The following is a 9,147-nucleotide window of genomic DNA, read 5'->3' as shown; positions in this document are numbered from 1 at the left end:
TTTAAGCAAGGGTGGGAGGGGAGAGATGCTAGCTGGGCGTTCGCCCTGACTCGTTACTCTATGGTTGTGGCACCTCCGAGGGCCTCTCTAGCCACTCGCGCTCTGTGGTCCGCGGCCTCCAGCTCGTCGGCTCTTAGTCGCCCGCGAGCCAGTCTGTAGGAGCCTGCGGAGGATCTTGTCCAGAAGCGCCCCGGCAGCCCCTGGAGAACCTAACGCTGTGACAGCTCGGAGGCGGCCATGTCGGCCAGCGGGGCTAAAGCCCGACCGGGTCCCTGAGGCAGCCTGGACTCCGCAGCTGAACTCTCAGGTGAGAGGGGGAAAGGAGGAGGCTCGGAGCGCGGCAGCAGCCCACCCACACCCCAGCCCGCCTTCCGCCCCGCGCCCCCAGCCCTCCTTCCCGCGCACCCACATCCCTCCGGCCCTAGGAGACCACTAGCCAGGCTGAGTCCCTCCACATCCCGTGGTGCCCCCGTCTTCCCCTCTCCTTCTGCCTCTCAGGTGGGGGGGCCACGGAGGGGGGAGGTGCTGCTGTTTACTCCCATTCACACCTTTGCTGTCTCTTTCCTGGGCTTGTCAAAAAGCGCCCCCCCCCTCTTTCTCCCAGGTCATCCCCGTCTTCCTCCTGCCCGCCAGGAGCGTTTAAATGCCTTGTTTGCCCAGTAGTATTTTGTTATTGTTGTGGTCTTAAATGCTTTTGTGCAGAAATACTTTTTTTTCTTCAGCAACTGTTCTTATATTTGAATGAAAGCAAGAAAAAACAAGTGCTTTAAAATGTTAGCCGAATCAAATTGAATCCCAGTAGTTTGGGTTTTTGTTTTTAGGAAAGGCACTCATACTTAGAATGCTAAACCTCTTGCTTAAGTATAGCCTAAAGATGGTCAAACAAGTTGTGCTTTGGAGCGCAGTTTTGATGGCCAGTTCCAAAGGCTCTAAAAATAGGATGCTATAATGGAAATTTTGGCAGTCTTCTTACCTACTGGGCACTGGAAAAAAAAAAACAAACCACAATTCTTTTAGTGCGTTTTCAGAGTTAAGAGATGCAAAGCAAGGAGGTTAGTTCTGTCCTTAGCATTAAGAAGGGGAAAATCAGAAAACTATTCAACCAAAGCTATAGCTTATTATAGAAGGTTGACATCTAAGTGCAAAAGACAAAGATTTCTAAACAATCTATCACTCAGAAAATAATCACTAAAGTCTGAAGATCTAATTGCCTACGGATTTGTCTTAAACTGATAAACTCCTTGAATTAAAGATTTGTTAATAATACCCTACGAAAGGATCTTTAGTCATTTTCCGAGTATTTCTTGTGCCAGTTTCAGCACTTCTTTTTGACATTTTTTAAAAAAAGATATCACATCTTTCTCGTTATTGCTATTGTGGATCTGATTTTTGCTTTCTGATCTGTATATACACAGACTTCACTCTTTTTTTGTGTTCCATTTTTCCTTACTATTTTTATAAACTTTTTTTTTCAAAGAGTTCTTGTGGCCTAAAAAGTTTAAAGGTAGAGTTTTATGGTAGAAGGGGAAGCTAACTTCCAAAAAAAAAAATGTCATTCGCTGTTTTCTGAGCTTGATCATTAAGTTCCCTATTTATTTTAGTAGGAGTGTTTCTAAAGTTTGTTTTCCCATTTAACAATACCTGTTGGTAGCTTGAGCTAGTAACTCATTTAATTTTCCTTTAATTCTGGGGGAAAGAATGAGGTTTTGTGTATGGCTGACTAATGAATTTCTATTGTTATGTGCATTTTTATGATGAAGATTTTTCTGGTTGGGTTGGAAGCACTTTGTTAGAATTAAAGTTTTATAAATTTCACTTATTAGAAGTTCCAGTCACTGATGAATTGTCGAGAAAATTGTAATAAATACATGTTTTATTGTTTCTAAAATGAATGATTCTTAAAAATCAACATTTAGGAAAATTTGGTGTGGTTCCCTTTTTAATTTTCTTAAGAGCTGCATGATATTTATAGTCGGTGCTATTTTTGTTCTTCTGCAAAAGGCAGACCGTGTGGTTTAGTGTAGAGAGCTTTCACTGTCTTTGAAGTCTGAGAATCTAGGTTCAAATCCTACCTCTGACACTACCTGTGTGATTTTATTAAAACAACCTTGGTCAAAGTGTCCTCACACATAAAGTAAGGGGGTTGCGCTAACTGGTCTGAGGCCTTTTCCAGTTCTAAATCTTTGATCCTGTGAAACAAATAGAACAAAACCTTCAACAATGTTACTTTATTTCCTAGAATCTACTGACTTTTTGAAGTTTATTATTATTGCTTTTGTTCTCAATAACATTTTTAAAATGAGGGAAAGAAAATGTCTTTTTTACTACTCTTTTTCATGGGCTTTAGACTATGAAAGAACTAGAAAATGTGTAAGACGAAAGGCTTCTGTATTTTATCACAACTAGCGAGGTAGGATTGTGATGATTAAGTGTGGTGATGTTGGAACTAAGAAGTTTCTGTTCAGGTTGAGTTCCAAGAAGTCTTTTCCTCTGGGTGTGTCCTTATTAAGGCTGGGGACAAACAGGTGCTGAGTAGTTGTTCACTGAGGGTCATAAGAAGATGAATGGAGTGCCAAGTCATTTCCTGAGGTGTCATTATCACTATTATTTAACATCTGAATGCCAACCTTGGCATTGTACAGGACTTTATGAATTAAATTCTATGCTTTACACTATTGAAATAAGAGATGGAAATCCAAGACCTGGACTTTATTGCCCAGAAGGTAAATTTTCTGTCATTTTGTATTTTCTAAGTCCTTATCAGGCACAATTTAAAAAAAAATTCTTGTTACTCTGTAAAGGAAATAAAGTTGTACTTTAGCATTGTTGGCGAGCAAAGTCTAATTATTACTGTTACTATAGTCTTGAAGCCTAATAGTGATACAACAAAAGCAGTATTTGAATACCAACTTTGTTTCTGGTTTTATTTTATAAAAGCTCTCCTATATACATGTAAGATATAGATATCAAGCTATTGATATACTATCTGGGAATGTGTTTTGTATTGTTTTTCTAGTAGGTGTGGTAGTTGGCACCAAACCACCACTTGCTCAGATCACATACAAGAACATCTCTTTGAGAACTGGCTCTGAAGTTAACTGATCCTAATAGAAATCAGACCTCTGTCTTGAGTACCATGTTCTCACTGACTTTATTTTATCAGCTGATCAACTGTTGTTCTATAAGTTACATATAATATATAACAATATTAGCCTGATGTGTTTGGTTACCTTAAATGTGAAGTAAATATGGCAGTGTCCTGCTGTGACTAGAACCCTTGACTTAGAGTTAAGAAACTAAGGTTCAAATCCTGATTCTCTAATTTATTACTTATGTGGTCATGGACAAAATAATAAAAAATATAGCTGGCATTTATATAGTCCTTTAAGGTTTGGAAAGCATTTTATCCTCATAATCACCCTGGAAAGTGTGTGTGTTGTTATTGTTATCTCTATTTTATAGATAAGGAAACTGAGGCAAACAGAGATTAAGTCATTTGCTGAGGGTCACACAGTCAAGTAGATGTCTGAGACTGGATTTGAACTCCGGTCTTTCCAATTCCAGGTCCTATCCTCTATTCACTGTGACCCTTAACTGCCTCCAACTCTCTAAGTCTTAGTTTACTTTTTTTGTAAAATGAGGGGACTAGACTAGAGGGCTTCCATTTCTAAATCTCTAATCCTATAAAACTTTACCTCTTGAGTAGTGGAGAGTTCAATTTATCATTTCACTGAGGAAACCAATAAATGTATTCATCCCTGGAAATCGTTATATGCAATCAGTTTTGAGTTTAAGCCACAAGAACCATTTAAGGAAAACAACAACGACTAAGTATAAAAATGTTTTCCTTTATGGATGAAAATGTTTTTATTAATACCAATGACATTTAATTTTCCCTTCATCAAACATTTCCTTTCAGTCAGTGTAAAAGATATGTACTATAGAACAATATACTGCAATTGAAAAATGGTTGTATTTGGAGTCTGAGGACATAAAAAATGTCAGCTCTGCCATTTGCTGTCTCTGAAACTTTGAGCAAATCATTTAGCTGCTCTGCAATAGCAGTTTCTTCATCTGTAAAATGAGGGAGGTTAAACTAGATGCCCTCTAAGGCCTCTTCTTTAATCTGTGATCCTCTATTCAATGGTTGCATCCTCCAATGGAGATTTTTATTGGTTCAGCGTTACAGCAGTTTATGAGGGGAAATATTTCACCTGTATTTTTAGTTCATTTAAAATCTAGATGTGTTTATGTCAGTAAACATTTATTAAGACTCTACTATGTGGGGCAGCTAGGTGGTGCAGTGGATAGAGCAACAGCCCTGGATTCAGGAGGACCTGAGTTCAAATCCGGCCTCACACACTTAACACTAGCTGTGTGACCCTAGGCAAGTCACTTAACCCCAATTGCCTCACCAAAAAAAAAAAAAAAAAAAGACTCTACTATGTGCCAGGGATTGAGGATACAAAGAAAGGCCAAAAAATAGCCTCTGCCCTCAGGAGCAGGAGCTCACAATCTAATGGAGTAGAAAACATGCAAACAGCTATCTACAAACAAATTATACATGGGATAAATAGGAAACCATCAACATAGGGAAGGCACTAGAATTAAGAGAAACTGGGAAAGACTTTCTGTAGAAGATGAGATTTAAACTGGAACTTTGAGGGAAGCCAGCAGGTAGAGATGAGAGCATTCTAAATGTGGGGCAGCCAGTGAAAATGCCCTGAGTTGGGAGATGGAGTGTCTTCTTCTTGGAACAGCAAGGAGGCCAGTGTCATTGGACAGTGGGGTCTAAAGTGTAAGAAGACTGGAAAGGTAGATGGGGACTTAGAACGCCAAACAAAAGATTTAGGTGAAAGGGAGCCACTGGAGTTTATTGAGTAGGAAGGTGACATGGTTACATACCTGTGATTTAGGAAGATCACTTTGGTGCCTAAATGAAGGATGGGGAGAGACTTGTGGCAAGGAGACCAACCAGCAAGCTATTTTGATAGTCCCGGGTATTTGAGCGAGTATCAGTATGTGTGCTGAAGCTCCCTAGATGAGGGCAGGAGTTGGGGAGATAGAGAGATTATCAGTCCAAGTACTGAATTCAGTGAGGAAAGGGAGTATGTATGCCCTGGAGGTTTGTAGACAACTACCAAGATTTTGATTTAGTGGTAACTGTGGGTTTTAAAGAAGGAAAGATTACTGGGCGATGATGATGGAGAGAGAACCTGGAAGTTTCCAGACTCTGGGGAAGGAGGCATATTACAACTCCCCCACCTTGAGTAGTGAGTTGGGAGAAATGAGTGAAAGTACAGCTAGTGTTTCCATACGAAGGCTGTCATCTGAAGGGAGCCAGGTCTCAAGGAGAGTGAGAAATTGGAAGGAGTGTGGAATAAGGTTTTAGATGAAAGAAAGTTTATTTTCTTTGAAAAAGGCATTCCAGATATCAAAATAAAAAGGTGGATACCTTTTGGTTGGGACTTTGGGGAGGGGAGGATGTTGAGGAAATAAGGAATGAGGCCGTGGAAGATGAAGTTTGCATGATCATCTGCAGGTCATCAGAATCACCGTGATGGGGAGAACATAACGAGGGAGTTTGTAATTCATTAGGTGAAAAATTTTAAGAGATTTCAAAGTATTGTGATCTCTTGGGAGGCCTTTCATAATCTTAGGCAGTTCAAAGGATCCAGTAAGAACTTGTCTGGTAACACATTTCTCTTTTTTGAGAGGAAAAGGTACCTCCAAATTTTTCTTGAATCACAAAAATGAAAAATCTGTTAAAAGCTAATTTGTAATCTGGTAGTTTTCATTTTTTCTGGATAAAGTGCCTTCTTTTTCTTTGTTAATAGTGGCTAGATCAGGCCTTCATAAACTTTTTCTACTCCCTACTCCTTTTCGCCTAAGAAATTTTTACTCAGCTCTGGGTATGTAGATATATCAAATAGATATACAAATCAAACATTTGCCAAATTTTTCGCTACCCCCACACTCAGTTACATGATCCCCTATGGGATCGAGACCCACAGTTTAAGAAGCTTTGGGCTAGATAACACTACACATAATCGCATCTTAAGTGTTAAGTTATACACATGGGCATTTCTAAACATTTCATTTTTTGTCTAAATCTGATATTGTTAACGAGATCTATGAATTTGTTTTTTAAAACATTTCAATTACTATTTCAAAATATGTATTGGTTTCCTTTGTAAACCTATGCATTTAATATTTTATATATTTAAAAACACCATTCTGAGGAGTCAGTAGGCTTCATCTGACTGTCAAAGGGGTACATGACACAAAAAAAAGGTTAATCTGATCTAGAAGTACTTGTTTAGTTATGGGATTTTGCTTTTTCTTTTTTTAGGAATTATTTCTCTGGGGAAAATTCTTTCCTTTCAACAAGGGAATACTTTTGTTTTTCCAGACATTTCAAATAGTTCTTTCGTAACAAATTTGAAACTATTGAAAATCCAAAGTCTTATAATTGCATTGACAATCGTGAAAGATTTCTGAAGCCTTTTTGTCCTCTGACCTGTGTGTATATGCATGTGCAATCATGCATGAGTATCTGTTTTGATATCATGTTTTGTACCAGCTATCAGAACTTTTCATCATTAGTTATTGTAGTTTCTCTGTCAAAATACGGATAAAGTTTGATGTTTTTCTGTCATTCTCAGTATTTTCATGCTATTTAGTACAAATAGTAAGAAGTTATTGGGAAATTATATAATTTTGATCAACAGTAATTACCATAGTTACTTTGTCATTATATAGTCACTATTTTAGGAAGTGTTGATACTAACTGACGCATATTGTTTAAAGTAGTTGTCTTATTTGCCAAATTTTCTTGCAGGAATATCTGTGTGCCAGGTACTTCCTTGATGACTGCTATCTGAATAGAGAACTTCTTATTTTTGCATTCACTGAATTCTGAAATTTTACTAAAAATGGTAAGTCTTAGTTTTTAAGTTTAAAGGCAGCAAGGCTCAATCTCAAGTGTGGCAGTTATATTTTTCTTTTAAATATGTAATTTGCTTTGCAATAAATTAAGCAGTATGTTTCTGTATTTTGTGGCATACTGAAGAGCAAATGAGGTATGTAATATGACAGGTTATAGTAAAGTAATAAACAGAGGACCTAGACAGAATCAGGAACCTGGTTCAAGTCTGGTTTCTTATATGTACTACCCTGGTGACCCTAGCAAGAACAACCTTTCAGTGCCCTGTGCAACTAACTCCCTCATGCTATAATTATCACAACCATTTTAGATCTGCATTGGGTAGAATTTCCTTAATGTAGGACTTGGTTAGACCTTTTGCCTAGTATTCTAACCCCATTAACCCATTTCAAGTTTGTTGAAAACACTGAATTTAGTAGAAATTTTGCTGACCAGAGAAATTACAAAATTTATTTCTTTAAAAGTGAAAAAAATTATTTATTTTTACTTGTATTTTGATATCTTTAATATAAGCAGCTAGGTAGTTTAGTGCCTAGAGTGCTGAGTCTGAGTCAGAAAGACCTGAATTCAAATTCAGTCTCAGACATTCACTAGGGCTTCATGACATTGGACAAGTCATTTAACCTCTGTTTGCCTTAATCCAACGGAGAAGGAAATAACAAACTACTCCAGTATCTTTGCTAAGAAAACCCCTGAATGACTGAACAACAACAAAATCCTTAATACAAATTCAGCAACCTTGAAAATTATATTATACTTGTTTTGCTTGCTGACCTAATCCAAATAAAGTTAAAACTGCAGTGTCAGATCTTAAATAGCAAGAATTAAAAACAGAATAATGTGACTTTCTCATTTTGGTTAGATAATCATTATTTCATGACTAAGTGAAAAAGGGCTTGGTTTCCCTTATTAGTACTAAATTTGAACCCTTGAGTTTCAAATAACAGTCTGCATGTCTTGTTACCACCAGAGACCATTTTATCACAAGCCACAAGAAAATCTATTTTGAGATAAACTTTACTAAGTGTGTGGGATGGTAGGATTTTGAGGTTTTTTTTTTTTTATTTGTTTGTTTTCTTGGTTTTTGGACATTTGCCAGGGATATTTTAAATGGTCTTTTGTTTAAGCTCAGTTAGATGGATTTTAAGTTCTGATCTTCAAAAGATTTTTCATTATGCTTCATTTTCCACTGTTGCCTAGAGAATGGCATTGCTCAATGCCAATCCAGAAGATAGACCCCCTATCAAACTGTATAAGGGATCATAAAATTAAAAGCTAACAGGGAGGGGCAGCTAGGTGGCGCAGTGGATAGAGCACCGGCCCTGGAGTCAGGAGTACCTGAGTTCAAATCCGGCCTCAGACACCTAACACACACTTACTAGCTGTGTGACCCTGGGCAAGTCACTTAACCCCAATTGCCTCACTAAAAAATTAAAAAAAAAAAAAAGCTAACAGGGATCTCAAAAGTCACCGCATCTGACTTTTCATATTCCACATGAAAAACATGAGGCACAGAAGAGGTTGTAAAGTGAATTGCCCAAGATAGAAAAAAAGAAAAGAACTATTCTAATTTGTGGCTTTTCTTCTTCACTCCCAGTTTTTAATAGGATTAATGCCCCAAAGGGGAAAAAAAAAGCAGCCATGATTTTAACATTTGAGCATACAGCAATTGATACTTGTATTACTTTACATGTTCATTATGTAAATTGTTTTCTTTGTTCTGCTTACCGTACTCATTATCAGCTCATATAGATCTTCAATAGTTTCTCTGAATTCTTTATATTTGGGGCATCCCTTTCTTAGATTTCAGGTCCATCAGAAGCTGAGTGGCCTTGAGTTATGTGTGTCCTTCCTAGCAACCACCACCAGGACTCACATTCCTTTAGGAAGTGACCCAATAGACATATAACTCTTTATTTTCCCTTGTGGATTTTTATTAAATTTTACTGATTGAAGATAATTAATATGACTAAAAGCATAATATTGAGGTGGGGAAACAGAAACATTTTAACAAAAAAAAATCTTTCACCACTTTGGAAATTACTTTGAATTTCTATATGACCTTAATTAAAGAAGCCATTTGGATCTTCTTGTTGTGATAGATCTATCAGTCATTCAGTCAGTAAGCATTCATTAAATACCAGACTAATAAAAGTATAAGAGTAGGTGACAGACACTGTTGAGCTTTGGAGATACAAAGA

The 9,147-nt window shown here is 37.5% G+C and overlaps 1 protein-coding gene across 2 annotated transcripts in view; it reads left to right on the top strand.

Moving 5' to 3' along the window:
* The first annotated feature begins 46 nt into the window (after positions 1-46).
* The window catches only part of CNST (consortin, connexin sorting protein), a 103,350-nt gene continuing 94,249 nt past the window's right edge, over positions 47-9,147 (top strand). The window contains exons 1-2 of one of the 2 annotated variants that reach the window (XM_044005423.1): positions 47-307; positions 6,842-6,938. The gene's annotated coding sequence lies outside the window, so the exon portion shown is untranslated. The remainder of the gene's footprint in view (positions 308-6,841; positions 6,939-9,147) is intronic. The other variant, XM_044005424.1, reaches the window with a different exon arrangement.

This window comes from Dromiciops gliroides, chromosome 4 (genome assembly GCF_019393635.1).
Source record: "Dromiciops gliroides isolate mDroGli1 chromosome 4, mDroGli1.pri, whole genome shotgun sequence".
In the NCBI taxonomy this organism is placed as follows: Eukaryota; Metazoa; Chordata; class Mammalia; order Microbiotheria; family Microbiotheriidae; genus Dromiciops; species Dromiciops gliroides.
The sequence above is the reverse complement of the archived record's forward strand: the minus strand, read 5'-3'. Positions and strand labels throughout refer to the sequence as shown.